Source organism: Neomonachus schauinslandi, chromosome 9 (assembly GCF_002201575.2).
Source record: "Neomonachus schauinslandi chromosome 9, ASM220157v2, whole genome shotgun sequence".
In the NCBI taxonomy this organism is placed as follows: Eukaryota; Metazoa; Chordata; class Mammalia; order Carnivora; family Phocidae; genus Neomonachus; species Neomonachus schauinslandi.
Window position 1 is genome coordinate 119364049 of NC_058411.1, and position 13050 is coordinate 119377098.

Genomic DNA, 13050 nt, shown 5'->3' on the forward strand with positions numbered 1-13050 from the left:
CTGAAAGATGGCTCATACTCTCGGGGTACCTCTGCAGTATTTACAAAGGCAGCTCTGGACGGAAAGAGGTTGGGGTCGGAGGGCCTGGTATCCGGAGGCTACAGCCTCGCCGCGCGGCTGGGAGCTATCAAAACCACCCCCCCGTCCCTCGGCGGATTTTCAGAGCCGATTCGTCCCCCTAAAATCGGGAGCGTTTAAGTCTTAGCACGTTCCTCGACTTGGGTATACCAGGGGCCTCTCCAACACTCCTGGTGGCTCCAGGGGGTTTCCGGCGTGTACGCCCTTCTTTCGGCGGGGCCATAGACAGCGGTGGCTCGATAGAAACACTGACCCTCTGCCCGATCCCAAGATGGCCACCAACCCTGGCAGAACTCCAAGGAGCCGCGAGCAACTTCCCCTTCCCAACAGCCCCTGCGGTGGCGACGACGGCAAGCAGGAAGGGGGAGGAGCCGGCAAGAGAGGGCGGGACATATCGCTGCGCCCTCCCGCGCGCACCCCGGCCCCGCCCCACGTCCCTGCGTCCCGGCCGGGAGCTCTGGCCCGACCGGGCGGCACGCGCTGCCTGCTGGGATACTCGGCCCGCCCTGCCAGTCCTCCCGGCTTGCGCTGCGGCCGCGAGATCCGCGTTTTTCCCAAGATGGTGGCGCTGGGTTCGGGGTGACTGCAGGAGACGACATAGCCTGAATCCCCTTCGCCAGAATCTCGACATACCGCCTTCCTTCCGCTCGTGCACCCCGCTGCCACTTAGCCATCCGCTGGCCTGGGCGCTCGCCTTCCGCTGCCGCCTCCGACTTAAGCTTCATCTCTGCGGACCCAACGATTACGGCCGCGGGCAGCGGTGCCTCCCTCGGCTCCTCCTTGGGGTCGCGCTCGGAGCAGCTCCCAGCCTAGCTCCGGCTCGGCGGGCCCCGCAGTTCCCCAGTGGGGACAGGCAGCGGCGGAGCGGCGGCTGGCGACGAGCGCGGGGTTTTCTGCGGCCCCGGCGCCCCCTTTCCCGGCCTTAGTCTCCGGAGAAGGAAGCGCGGGTCCCGCATGAGCCCCGGCGGTGGAGGCAGCGACAGGGAACGAGGCGGTGGCGGGCGGAGGCGGCGAGCGAGGGCGACTGCGACCAGTGAGGCAGCCGCTGCTGCGAGGGCCACAGCCCAGGCGCGGGGGCGACAGCAGGTCAGTGTGGCCGAGGACCGGGCCTGGGCCGGGGAGGCTGGTCGGCATTTCTCTTCGTTCTCTCTGTCGCTCAAACCACCCTTCGGGGCTGGCTCTGGCGGAGGTAGGGACGCTCCCAGACAGCGCCACGGCGAGTGTTTGGGGGCGCGTGGTTTGGAGGGGTCAGTGCCAGAAGTAGGCCTTTGGTAGCAGCGGCTGCTGCTACCGTAACTGTCAGTCCTGGCTGAGGGCCGGAGGGAGGGTTTTGTCGCCTAAGGGGACGCGAGCGGGCCCGGGGCGGGGCGTGCAGGGCGTCGAGAGTTGGCCCTCCTTGGAGCGGAGCTCGCGGAGCAGGCCTGGGCCCCAGGCAGGGTAGGGCTGGCCTTTTCCTTCCAAGGGGAGCTCTTTTTTCGAGGTTTTGGCTCTGTTGGTGAAAAATGCTTAGACGTGTGCTTTGGTGGGTTGGGGTTTTGGGGGTGGACTGGTGGGGAGGGAGGGCGGATGAAGTGGGAAATCAAGCCCAAGGGTTGTGTTCACAGTTTATTGGGATTTTCAAATTAAACGTGAGCTACCGGGTTTGCCAGAGATTCTGTTAAATGCAAACCTGCAAACAGTTGGCATTTTTTTATTTTCCCTTTTAAGTTGAGAAAATGAAAAGGACTCTTTTTTCGTCATGGCGTGGAGGTTTTGTTGGTAAAGTCAGAATTGAATGTGGCAAATGCTTTAGTCCATAAAATTGTTAGAAATAATTTTAACGTAGGCACTGTTTGAGCTTAGATTCCTTCAAAGATAATTTAGTCTCTGAATTTTAAAAACGTCCAATTGGCATACTAAAATAGAAACATTACTAAATCTGTCTGGGATTATATTTATTAAGTGGCTAGGGTACTTTTGAAAATGTAAACGAATAGCAGTGTGGGATTTACAATCCAGAGTTACCCTCCATAAATCATGAGGGGATATAGCTATGACCCTTAATTTTGGAGAATTCCACTGCCTGCAATATTGAAAGAAGCAGGAAATTATTCCAGAATATTCTGGGGGGAGGGAAGGAGGCTTGAAATGGAAATGACCTAAAGTTTGGAAGAAAAACTGTTAAAAAGTTACCTGTCAGAGTCACAGTAGATAACCAATAAATCTTGAGTGAATTAGACAAGAGGGATGAGAAGTGTTTGCTTCATAACCTCTGATTAATGAGTACTCTTACTGTTTAAACCAGGTAAAAAAGTTTAGAATTTAGAAAGATAAAAATAAAATTTTTATCCTGGTGTGTATAGTGGAAGTAATTTTAGAATTAGATCTTGCTTATAAATCTGAGTTATTTATCACATTTGTAATAAAATGAATACAGTATTAATGATAGTGCTGATAAGCCCAAAGAATGACCCAGAAGCCCTTTAAAGAAACTAATAATCACAACAAAAGCAAGAAATAGATTCAAGAAATAATGACCCTGTCTTTACAAAATTAGAATTCGAAACTAAGAAAGTCTTATTGTATCAATATTTATTAACTGGCATTAGTATGCTAAGAATTATGTGCACTATTGTCTGGATATTGCCTAGTTCCTGAGGAGTTTAACTTTACACAGAGATACAAATGACAGTGTTTTGATTTCTTTTCAGAGGTGTGGTAAGCTGTTTTTATTTCATCTCTCTTAAATCGTACATTTTTTTTTCTTGGCTTAAAAAAGTACCTTCTTAAGTATACTTACTAGAAGTGTGAGGAAGACACATTCTCATCCCACTTGTTCAGTTCATTTAATAAGATTTATTGGGTACTTACAGTGTCTTGGATATTTAACCTTTAATCAGTTGTATTTCTTAAACTTTAGGTCATTTTTAAAATTATCCTTCTGCTGTCCCCTTCAAACCCCCCCCCAAATCTGAAATAATTTGCTCTTTCAAATAAGCAGTCAGTGGGATAATCCAAAACTATGGATCATATCTAAATTTTTCAACCCAAGCACTTGAAAAATTTACGAATGTTTATTTTCTTAAATGATTACTGGTTATCTTCTTGTCATGTTGCACATTTTTGTTTAGACCCAAACTTGTGTTGGTCAAAACATAGAGACATTACATTAAATGCACATGGAGCTGTTAAAAAGTTAGTTTTTTGATTTTTTTTTAAAGTAAAATTTTATTTATTTATTTGAGAGACAGAGAATGAGAGACTGAGAGTATGGGAGGGAGGAGGGTCAGAGGGAGAAGCAGACTCCCTGCTGAGGAGGGAGCCTGATCAGCCGGAACTCGTATCCCAGGATTCCAGGATCATGATCTGAGCTTAACCAACTGAACCACCCAGGCACCCCTAGTTTTTTGACTTTTATGAGTGAAGACAAATTTTCTCTTTTCAGGATAATTCAGGATAACAGAGTTTTGGCTGATTTTGACTCTTCCCCCCCCACTGCAAATGTAAAGATAAATTCAAAAACATTACAGCATGTGCAGTGAAAATAGCTTTGGAATTAGATCCCATTTTTAATTCTGGGCTCACCTTAGTTGTCTGATCTTGGCAAGTTAGTCTTAGTAAGCTGCAGTTTTGTCATCTATAAAATGGGATGGTGAAACTAACTCGGAGTTGTTTTGAGGATTAGAGTTTGTAAAATGTCCAACACATAGAGTATTATCATTTGAAGTCTTCCTACCTTGTTATTTTTTGTGTGTGTGGACTCTGGCATGTTACCCTTTACATTGTTTTCATTCTCGCTAGCTATGAACTCACTCTTTAAGGGGAGGGGCTCCTAGTGTTTACCAGAAAGTGTGTTGCCAGCATCTGGATGAATTATCAGTGAATAGTCAACTGACATTCATTGGGTACCTACTGCGTCTGCTATGAGCTGGGTTAGATGTAGGCGCTACAAAGACAATCGTGTCTGTCTTTTGGAAGCTTATAGTCTAGTGACTTTCTCCATATAACACCATTTTTTGTGAAATCCTTTCACATAATGGAGCCTCATTCTTCTGTGCTCTTCCAGTCTTAGGGCGGTTCTGTGGACTCAACACTTCCACCTGCAGCTGCTATTCTAAAGAATATTGTTTTTGCCCCTTTATACAACTATTTGGCATATGTGAGATACTTTATATCTTTACCTTGGTCCTGCTCCATAATCCAAAATCTGGCACATAGTGTGTGTGTGTCTGTGTGTGAATGGGTATGTATATGAAAAAAAGAAATTTACTTTGGCAGTTGCCTGTAAATACTTTGATATTTTTCTGGGGTAATTATCATTCTGTCTTCTGGTTCTAGCTTTATATTTCAAACCTCTCAGTAGGACTGTTCTTGAGGCCAGTCACTCCATTCATTTTATACATGAAGAAATTGAAGTGCAAAGCTTTAAAATGATTTTCTTAAAGTCACCCAGGTGGGCAGAGCTAGAAGCACAGTCTGAGTCTCTGGACTAGAGTTCAGGACTCTATACAGTGGCGTATGTTCTGTCCTACCTGTTGAGAGGAGTAGTTTGCTTCTATTTGAATGTTTTCTACACTATTATTAGAAGGCAGACTTTACAAGATGCCATCATTGGGCCTTTTCTGAGCATAAGAGTTAGTGCAGGAAATGGGGCTTTTTCTTCTAATAAAGGAAGTCAGGTAAAACTACAGTGACTAGAAATGGCGTTAAATGTTTGTAAAATCTACAAACATATCCTATGTCCAGAACAGATGTGTAAAATACTTAAAGATGCTATATAATTTCTTAAATGAAATAACTTATTAATAAATAGATAATAAATTTCTTTGCCAACTTTGCTTTGATCTAAGTTATCATTAAGTAAACACCATGATGGATAATAAGTCAAAATGAAGTTTTTAAGTTTAAGGCCAAACTGAGAATGAAATAAAGCTAATACCTTTTTTGGAATATTGCTGTTTGCAAATGAGATTTAACTGACAGTTGTTTCTCTTTGATTCTAAGCTTCGTGACTGTGAACTCCCTAAAATTATATATAAATTTTAAGTTTCAGAGTCTCAACAGGTTCAGTGAACAAAAGCGACCAAGAACCACTGATGTGGAGGAAGAAGCACTAACTTTGGTGTCAGAAGATCATGGGTTCATCCTTCCAATCTAGCTTCCTAGCTGGTCAAGAGCAGGTCATTTATCTTTCAAAGCCTTTGTTCTGTTAACTTCTGTTAAGTGAAGGTGATACTTGCTTTGTCTGTTTCAAAGGATTGTTTTTCAGATGTGATCATTCTCAAAAAAATTAGAATAATACTGTATAAAGTGACCTTATATGTGACTTAGTGACTTTCCCAAGAAAACAGGTTGTTTAGTGGTAAACAAGTGATTGGAATATTTTCGTGCTTTTCTCTATTTTTAACCTTTTCATACTTTCAGAAGTATTGTTTTGGGAAATATTTAGTGTGTGAGTTTAAATTAAATTTGTTAACTACATTTGAAATAAATAGTAGATCTTAATAATTAGTGATGCACTATTCAGTCTTATTAATCCTTAGTCAGACCCCTTCTTGTAATTTGCTTTACTTTTTTTTTAAGATTTTATTTATTTGAGAGAGAGTGCGAGAGAGAAAGCACTAGAGGGGGTAGGGCCAGAGGGAGAAGTAGACTCCCTGATGAGCAGAGAGCCCAGTGCAGGAATGGATTCCAGGACTTCAGGATCATGACCTGAGCTGAAGGCAGACGCTTAACCCAGTGAGCCACCCAGGCACCCTAATTTGGTTTACTTTTGATCTCTCCTGTTAATTTGATAAATTGCAGGTAAATCATAAGGTTGACCTGAAAGGAAAAGAGGTTTTGGACACATACATTATTGGATAAGATTATTCCAGAACTTTGGGGCGCCTGGGTGGCTCAGTTGTTAAGCATCTGCCTTCGGCTCAGGTCATGATCCCAGAGTCCTGAGATCGAGCCCCGCATTGGGCTCCCCGCTCTACGGGAAGCCTGCTTCTCCCTCTCCCACTCCCCCTGCTTGTGTTCCCTCTCTCGCTGTCTCTCTCTCTGTCAAGTAAATAAATAAAATCCTTAAAAGAAAGAAAAAAAGATTATTCCAGAAGCTCCATCCTAGGAAGTCTCCTGCAATCTGTAAGATAGCACATGTGGATCATAGAAGAGAATCCTATATAATACTTAATTAAAGTCAGCATCTATGCCACAAATAAAAAGCATGTAAGTTACATTTGAGCCCTGAACACTTACTAAAAAAAGTAGGATAAAATGTACCTTAAATGAAACTCTTGGCTGGCCAATATGGAGCTTAATGTGATGACTCTTAACAGTTAAATGTGTTATAGAAGTTGACCTTCTGTACCCTTTGGGGTTAGTTGAGGTTAGTCAAGCACAAATCCTTTTATATTACAGAAATAAAACATGAAAAAATTTTTTGACCTATCTCTTTGTGGTGTGGAGGCTTGTAACTCTTTGTTCTTAATGTGATGACTTCTTTCTCCTTGTATCAAAAGGGATACCTTACCCATTTCAAGCTGCTAATATAATAGACTTCTATTACTGGATGTGAGAAGGTAGTCTTAGAATTGCTTTTGTGGCCTGTAACCACTATCCTAACCTCTTTACTTTTATATTCTTTGTGATGCAGAATAAATTCTGAATTTTCTCTCTAAATTAAATATGCAGACAGTACAGAGAATAATGTAACAATCATGTATCTACCATTCAGTATATACAAATGTCACAATTTGTCACTTCCTTGCACTCTAGCTCCATCTTTAAAACTGGTGTTATTTTCTTCTGAGATGATAATTCTAGCATTCCAGCTACCACTATGGGAATTTCTTCATATTGCCAACAAATACTTCCTTTCTCTTATCAGATGTAAAGCATAATCCTGTTCTTTGGAAGGGAAAAGATGAAATGCCCACCAGTGTTTTCTATATAAAGCTCATGGGTCCTAGGGAGAAGTATGGGTATTTCCAGCTTATTAATTATTTTAGTATTTTTTCTTATGGATTCTATTTATTGTGCCTCTGTGTGTGTGTATGTGCCACTATTGATAACCTTATAGTGTGCCACAAATAAGAATGTTAAGTATTTACCTTTGTTAAATAAAGTTTTTGTTTGGGGGAAAAATACATGTCTTTTGAGCACCTATTGTATGTGACATGTATACTGATGGATAAATCCCATTTCACACGAAAAGTAATTGGGTAATATTTTTCTTTTCTAGTTTTCTGAAGTGGGCTGACAATGCATCATGTTGCATGTTGGTGATAGAAACTATGCTGTTTAAGATATTCTAAATTTAGAGCTGCTAAGAAATGAAAAGTTTCCCTAATTACTTAACCTGCTTCATTCATATTCAATTTCTTACACATTTTGCTGTCTGTGGCATATTGCTATAGATTGAATGATTGTGTCCTCTCAAAATTCATATGTTTGAATTGTAACACCCATTGTAATGGTTTTAGGAAGTGGGGCCTTCTTGAGGTGATTTGATCATGAGTAGAGTCCTCATGCATTGGATTAATGCCTTATTAAAGATTTCAGAGTTCCCTTGACTCTTCTGCCATATGAGGACGCAGCCAGAAGACACCTGTCTGTGAACCAGGAGGCTGGTTCTTGCCAGACACCGAATCTGCCAGCATCTTGATACTGGGCTTCTTAGGCTCCAGGAATTTGAAAAATAAGTTTCTGTTCATAAGCCACCTGGTCTATGGTATTTTGTTTTAGCACCCCGAAATGGACTAGGATACATTAAACATGTTTAAAGAACAGGGAAAATAGAAAATTAAAAGGATAAAGTTTGGTAGCTAAGGTAGGGATACACTGTGCTTGACAGAATGGAAGTGCTTAAAAGTTGACTATAGTGTTGAAATTGAGAACACTTAAGGAGAATGTATTAGAAACACCGAGCTAACTTTTGTCTTTTAAACACATAAAACTAGATTTCTGCATTTCAGATATTATTGAATATTTCTTTAATTATTGCCCAGTGCACTGTATTTCAGATTATCCTCAAAATGAAAAAGTAAAGTGTTATGGTCTCATTTAACTCAGAATCAGTTCATCCCCTCTAAAATTCCTCTTCCATATTTTGGGCTAAATGAAAGGCAAGGAGGGGTGAACTTAAAAATAGTTGGATCTCAACTGGAAAATAGGTAAGTCACTTACCTCAACTGAAATTAAATCCTTTCTTTCCTCCTGGATTGAAGATCCTATGAGAACAATTGCTGCGTGTCTCATTTTTTTTTCTTTTCAGGTGCAGTTTTATGTATTTGTAAATGCTTGATGAATGAACTGCTTTCCAGTTCAGGACTACTTTTAGATATCTGCTGTGGGCTGATGAATAAGAATCATCAGGAACAAAATCCTCTAGGCTTCAGAACTTTTAACTAATTTTAAGTAGATACAGGACTAGGGGTCAGCCTGGATAGTGGGCCAAAGACGTATCTATGCTACAGCCCCACTTTAGTGCCTCTGCCTGTGCTGAATTTGACTAGGCTTTCCTAGGAGGGGTGTGTTTGTGTTCTCCATATTTCTAGCTGATGTCAGATTTTGAGAAATTAAGGCTGATCACTGTGGCCTACAAGTTTCTCTTAAGTGATCAAGATTTAATTCCCCTAAGTAGCATATGTTTAAAACTGCCATGACTACATTAGTATTTTATATTCTTATTCTAATATCTTTTCTTTAATAAAGTAAGTAGGTGGGTTAGATGATCTCCAAGGTAATTTTCAGTTTAGATATTTTATATTCATTTTTTCTTTTTGAATATATGTATCTATCTTAATTATAAAATATTTAAAACATACAGTAAATAATATAGCAAATACATACCATCCAGAACTGTAAATTCTGCCACTTTGGGTTCTTTGGGAAGTAAATGCAGACTTAGGTACTCACTTATAGCAACGTCCTCCCAATCTTTCCCAGTCCTGTTACCCTCTTTAATAATTCTCCTGAGGTTCTTGAGTATACATCATCTTCTTGTTTATACTTTACTGTATCCCTGTACAAGTATCCAATAGTAATAAGTGTTTTGTGTTGTAAATTTTTACAAAATGGTACTGTATTGTACATAATCTTTCATCAGATTTCTTTTTTTAAAAATACTTAGCATTTTTGAGTTATATGTCTTGTTTATTCAGTTTGCTGTATGGTACTCCATTGTATGGATATATAAAATGTATGTATTTCACCTTCCTTTTTTATCATAAATAATGCTGCAGTGATTGCTTTTACACATTTTTTGGTGTAGGTGTTTAAGAAGATTCATTAAAGTGAATTGCCTGGGAATAGGTTGTGAATAACTGACTTAACTAGATATTTCTAAATTCTTCTTTAAAATCATTATGCCAGTATATACTTTATATGTGAACTTTGTTTTCTAGCATCCTAGCCCTCATTTGGATTGTCCTATTTTAAAATTTTTTCAAACCTGATGGATGTGAAATGATACCTTTTTTTATACACCTCATTTTTTTTTTTTTAAAGATTTTATTTATTTATTTGACAGAGAGAGAGACAGCAAGAGAGGGAATACAAGCAGGGGGAGTGGGAGAGGGAGAAGCAGGCTTCCTGCCGAGCAGGGAGCCCAATGCAGGGTTGGATCTCAGGACCCTGGGACCATGACCCGAGCCGAAGGCAGACGCCTAACGACTGAGCCACCCAGGCGCCTCTAATATACCTCATTTTAATTTACATTAAATGGTGTAAATGGTGGGTAAATGCATATGAATTTTATTATTTTTGGTATCTTTTAAGTGTTTTATAAATTAAAGAATGGTGTTAAAAAGAGTAAGCCATTAGCATAGTGTTTATGTTGTAAAGGACCTTGACCGTCATCTCATCCAGCCTTCTTATTTTACAGTGCAGCCATGAAAGTTATCAGAATAAAAATAAAATACTGCTGGTTGCCTATTAATGGTATTCTCTTTGGGGATATAGAATCTCAAGTTTCAGTGTTGAAATCATGAGCCTTTTCCTTTATGATTTGTAATTTTTGGTCAAGAAATTTCTCTTATATTGTCTGCTAATAGTTGAGAGGTTTATGTTATTTGTTTTTTTGTTTGTTTGTTTTTTGCATTTAGGTCCATGTGGGAGGGAGTTGGGAATCAGATTTTCTTTTTTTCATGATAAGTGAGTTGTCCCAACATTACCCATTATTTTATTTTTTTTTAAATTGTCATCTGTATCATCTGCCTTCTGCTTGGGTTTGATTTTAGTTTGTTTCTTTGTTTTTTTTTAAACACCAGTTCTACATTGTTTTATTTCAAATAGTTTATATTAAGCTTTGAAATCTGGGAGGACAGGCCTCCCCTTTATTAATTTTCAGAACTATCTAGGCTCTTAGGCTTTTATTTTTTCATAATAATTTAAAACCAGTTTATCAGATTCCCTTGGGGATGTTATTTGGAATTGCATTATATAATTTGAGAATTGATATGGCTTCTCTTGCTATTTATTTGATTCTTCAATATTTTGCTGTTTTCTTCATAAATGCCTTTTACACATACTTTATTAAATTCTTAGATATTTCATTTTTTTTGCATTATAAATAGCATCCTTTTTTATTGTATTTGATTATTGATGGTATTTGTATCCATCAATTTGGGTGAACTGCATCATTTCTAATAGTTTGTAATTTTGGATTATTGTGAACAAATAACAATTCTGTCTTTTCAAATGATCTTTTAAAAGTAGAATTCTAGGGGCACCTGGGTGGCTCAGTCGTTAAGCGTCTGCCTTCGGCTCAGGTCATGATCCCAGGGTCCTGGGATCGGGCCCCACATCGGGCTCCTTGCTCAGCGGGAAGCCTGCTTCTCCCTCTCCCACTCCCCCTGCTTGTGTTCCCTCTCTCGCTGTCTCTCTCTCTGTCAAAAAATAAATAAAATCTTTAAAAAAAAAAGAATTCTAACCTTGTAACTTTCTATTTAAAATTCTTCTTTGGGGGGGCACCTGGGTGGCTCAGTCGGTTGGGCGTCTGCCTTCAGCTCAGGTCATGATCCTGGAGTCTCAGGATCGAGCCCCACATTGGGCTCCCTGCTTGGTGGGGAGTCTACTTCTCACCCCACTTGTGCACGCTCTCTCACGCTATCAAATAAGTAAAATATTTTTTTAAAAAATTCTTTGACTTTCCATTGCTTTTAGAGTAAAATTCAGAATCCTTTAGTAGTTTACAAAGTCCCACGCGATCTAGATTCTGTACTTCCTTAGCCTTACCTTTCTCCACACTCCTCACTGAACAGAACCATCTAACAGTACTAGCCTATTCAATTTTTTAGCTGCCTAACCTCTTTTCTGTGCCAGACCCTTTGCCAGTGCGTTTCAATTTGTTTGGAACACAGGCAACAAATTTCACCCATCCTTTAGGTCTCAGGGAATACTGCTAAATATTCCCAAATATTACTTAGGGGAGGCCTTCCCTGAGAATCTCCTTGCACTCACTGGTTTTAGTGCTTCCTTGTATTAATGCTGGTAATGAATCTTGCTTTTCCTGAGTAAGTACATAATTTCAACTGCAGTTAAGTAATTTCTTTACTCCTGAGTTGAAGATTCTGAGAAAAGTAAATGGTTGTCTCTCTTTTGTTTATTTATTTAAAGATTTTTTTTTTAAAGTAATCTGTGTACCCAACGTTGGGGCTCACACAACCCCAAGATCAGGAGTCTCATGTTCCACCTTATTGAGCCTGCCAGGCACCCTCTCTTTTTTCTAAAGATTTTATTTATTTATTTGAGAGAGAGAAAGAGCACAAGAGGGGGGAGCGGGAGAGGGAGAAGCAGACTTCCTGCTGAGCAGGGAGCCCGATGCGGGGACTCGATCCCGGGACTCCAGGATCACGACCTGGGCCGAAGGCAGTCGCTTAACCAACTGAGCCACCCAGGCGCCCCCTCTCTTTTTTAATGTGCAATGTCAAGCATTTGTGAGTGCTGGGTGAATGAATGATTGTTCATGTACTGATTGATCTAGAAATACTATTCCAGTTGGTAACTGCTTAAAAGAATATAATTAGGCTACTTTGAGGTATTTTACTAGACATTCATAGAAAATTAAATGCCCTCAATTTTTATTATTTAAGTCCTTCAAGTGTGGCTGGTCTTTAGAACAACAATTTTCTGTCTTTTAACAGAGGCAGTCTAGTTGACTTAAAAGTATATGTGGTAAGTTTTCTTAAAAGCATTTTAAAGTTAAAAGCCAGTTTTTTGTTATTCTTAAATCAGATTTTATGAGTTTAGATACTACATTTGATACACAGATGAAATATAATAAACCTGAAAATATGTGTTCATGATTATTTCAAGGAAAACCCACCTACCTTTAGTTATTTTAGTATCTTCTACTGTACATCTTTTTTGTGTGTGTGTGTAACACAGGCTGAAAGCTAGCATAATTCCAGGTTTAATTTTAGGTTAGGCACTATATAAGATTGAACTTAAATGAACTATAGTGCAAAAAGAACCCAGGGGAAAATTTCACAATAGTAAGTCCTTGGGACTATGTGGCACATTTGCTTCTGTTTTCAGATAATAGAATTGTTGACCAGAATGAGTGGTTTATCATTAAAGCCAGGAAATTGAAATAATTCTGGTAGTTTAGAATTTCTAAAGGATCTCTGTAGATGACACTTGATCTACACTTAGATAAGATACTGTCAGTGCTACTAAGCCACGTAATAAAACACTTAAGTAAAGATACCTTATTGGGGGAAAATAGCATTTTAATATTGGCCAATCATGAGTATACTTTCTATAGTTATTCAGGTAGGTAAATAAGCATAATTTATTTAATTTCTGAACTGTTCACAGAACCCAGAGGGAGGGTCGGGCTACTTGTCATTTTAGAGAGTTCAGTTCTTTTCCAGTGCACAGTGATTGTGATCCCAGAATTCTTTTCCTATATATAACTGATTGTACAACCTAGATTTGCAGCACAGTCTCAATTTTAAATATTAAACTATTCCCATAAATCATAAAACCAAGAATTCTAACATT

The 13050-nt window shown here is 39.7% G+C and overlaps 1 protein-coding gene across 2 annotated transcripts in view; it reads left to right on the forward strand.

The window, feature by feature from the left end:
- Nucleotides 1–607: 607 nt before the first annotated feature.
- UBE3A (ubiquitin protein ligase E3A) overlaps nt 608–13050 on the forward strand; it is a 101363-nt gene continuing 88920 nt past the window's right edge. For both annotated transcript variants that reach the window (XM_021680632.2, XM_021680633.2), the window contains exon 1: nt 608–1164. The gene's annotated coding sequence lies outside the window, so the exon portion shown is untranslated. The remainder of the gene's footprint in view (nt 1165–13050) is intronic.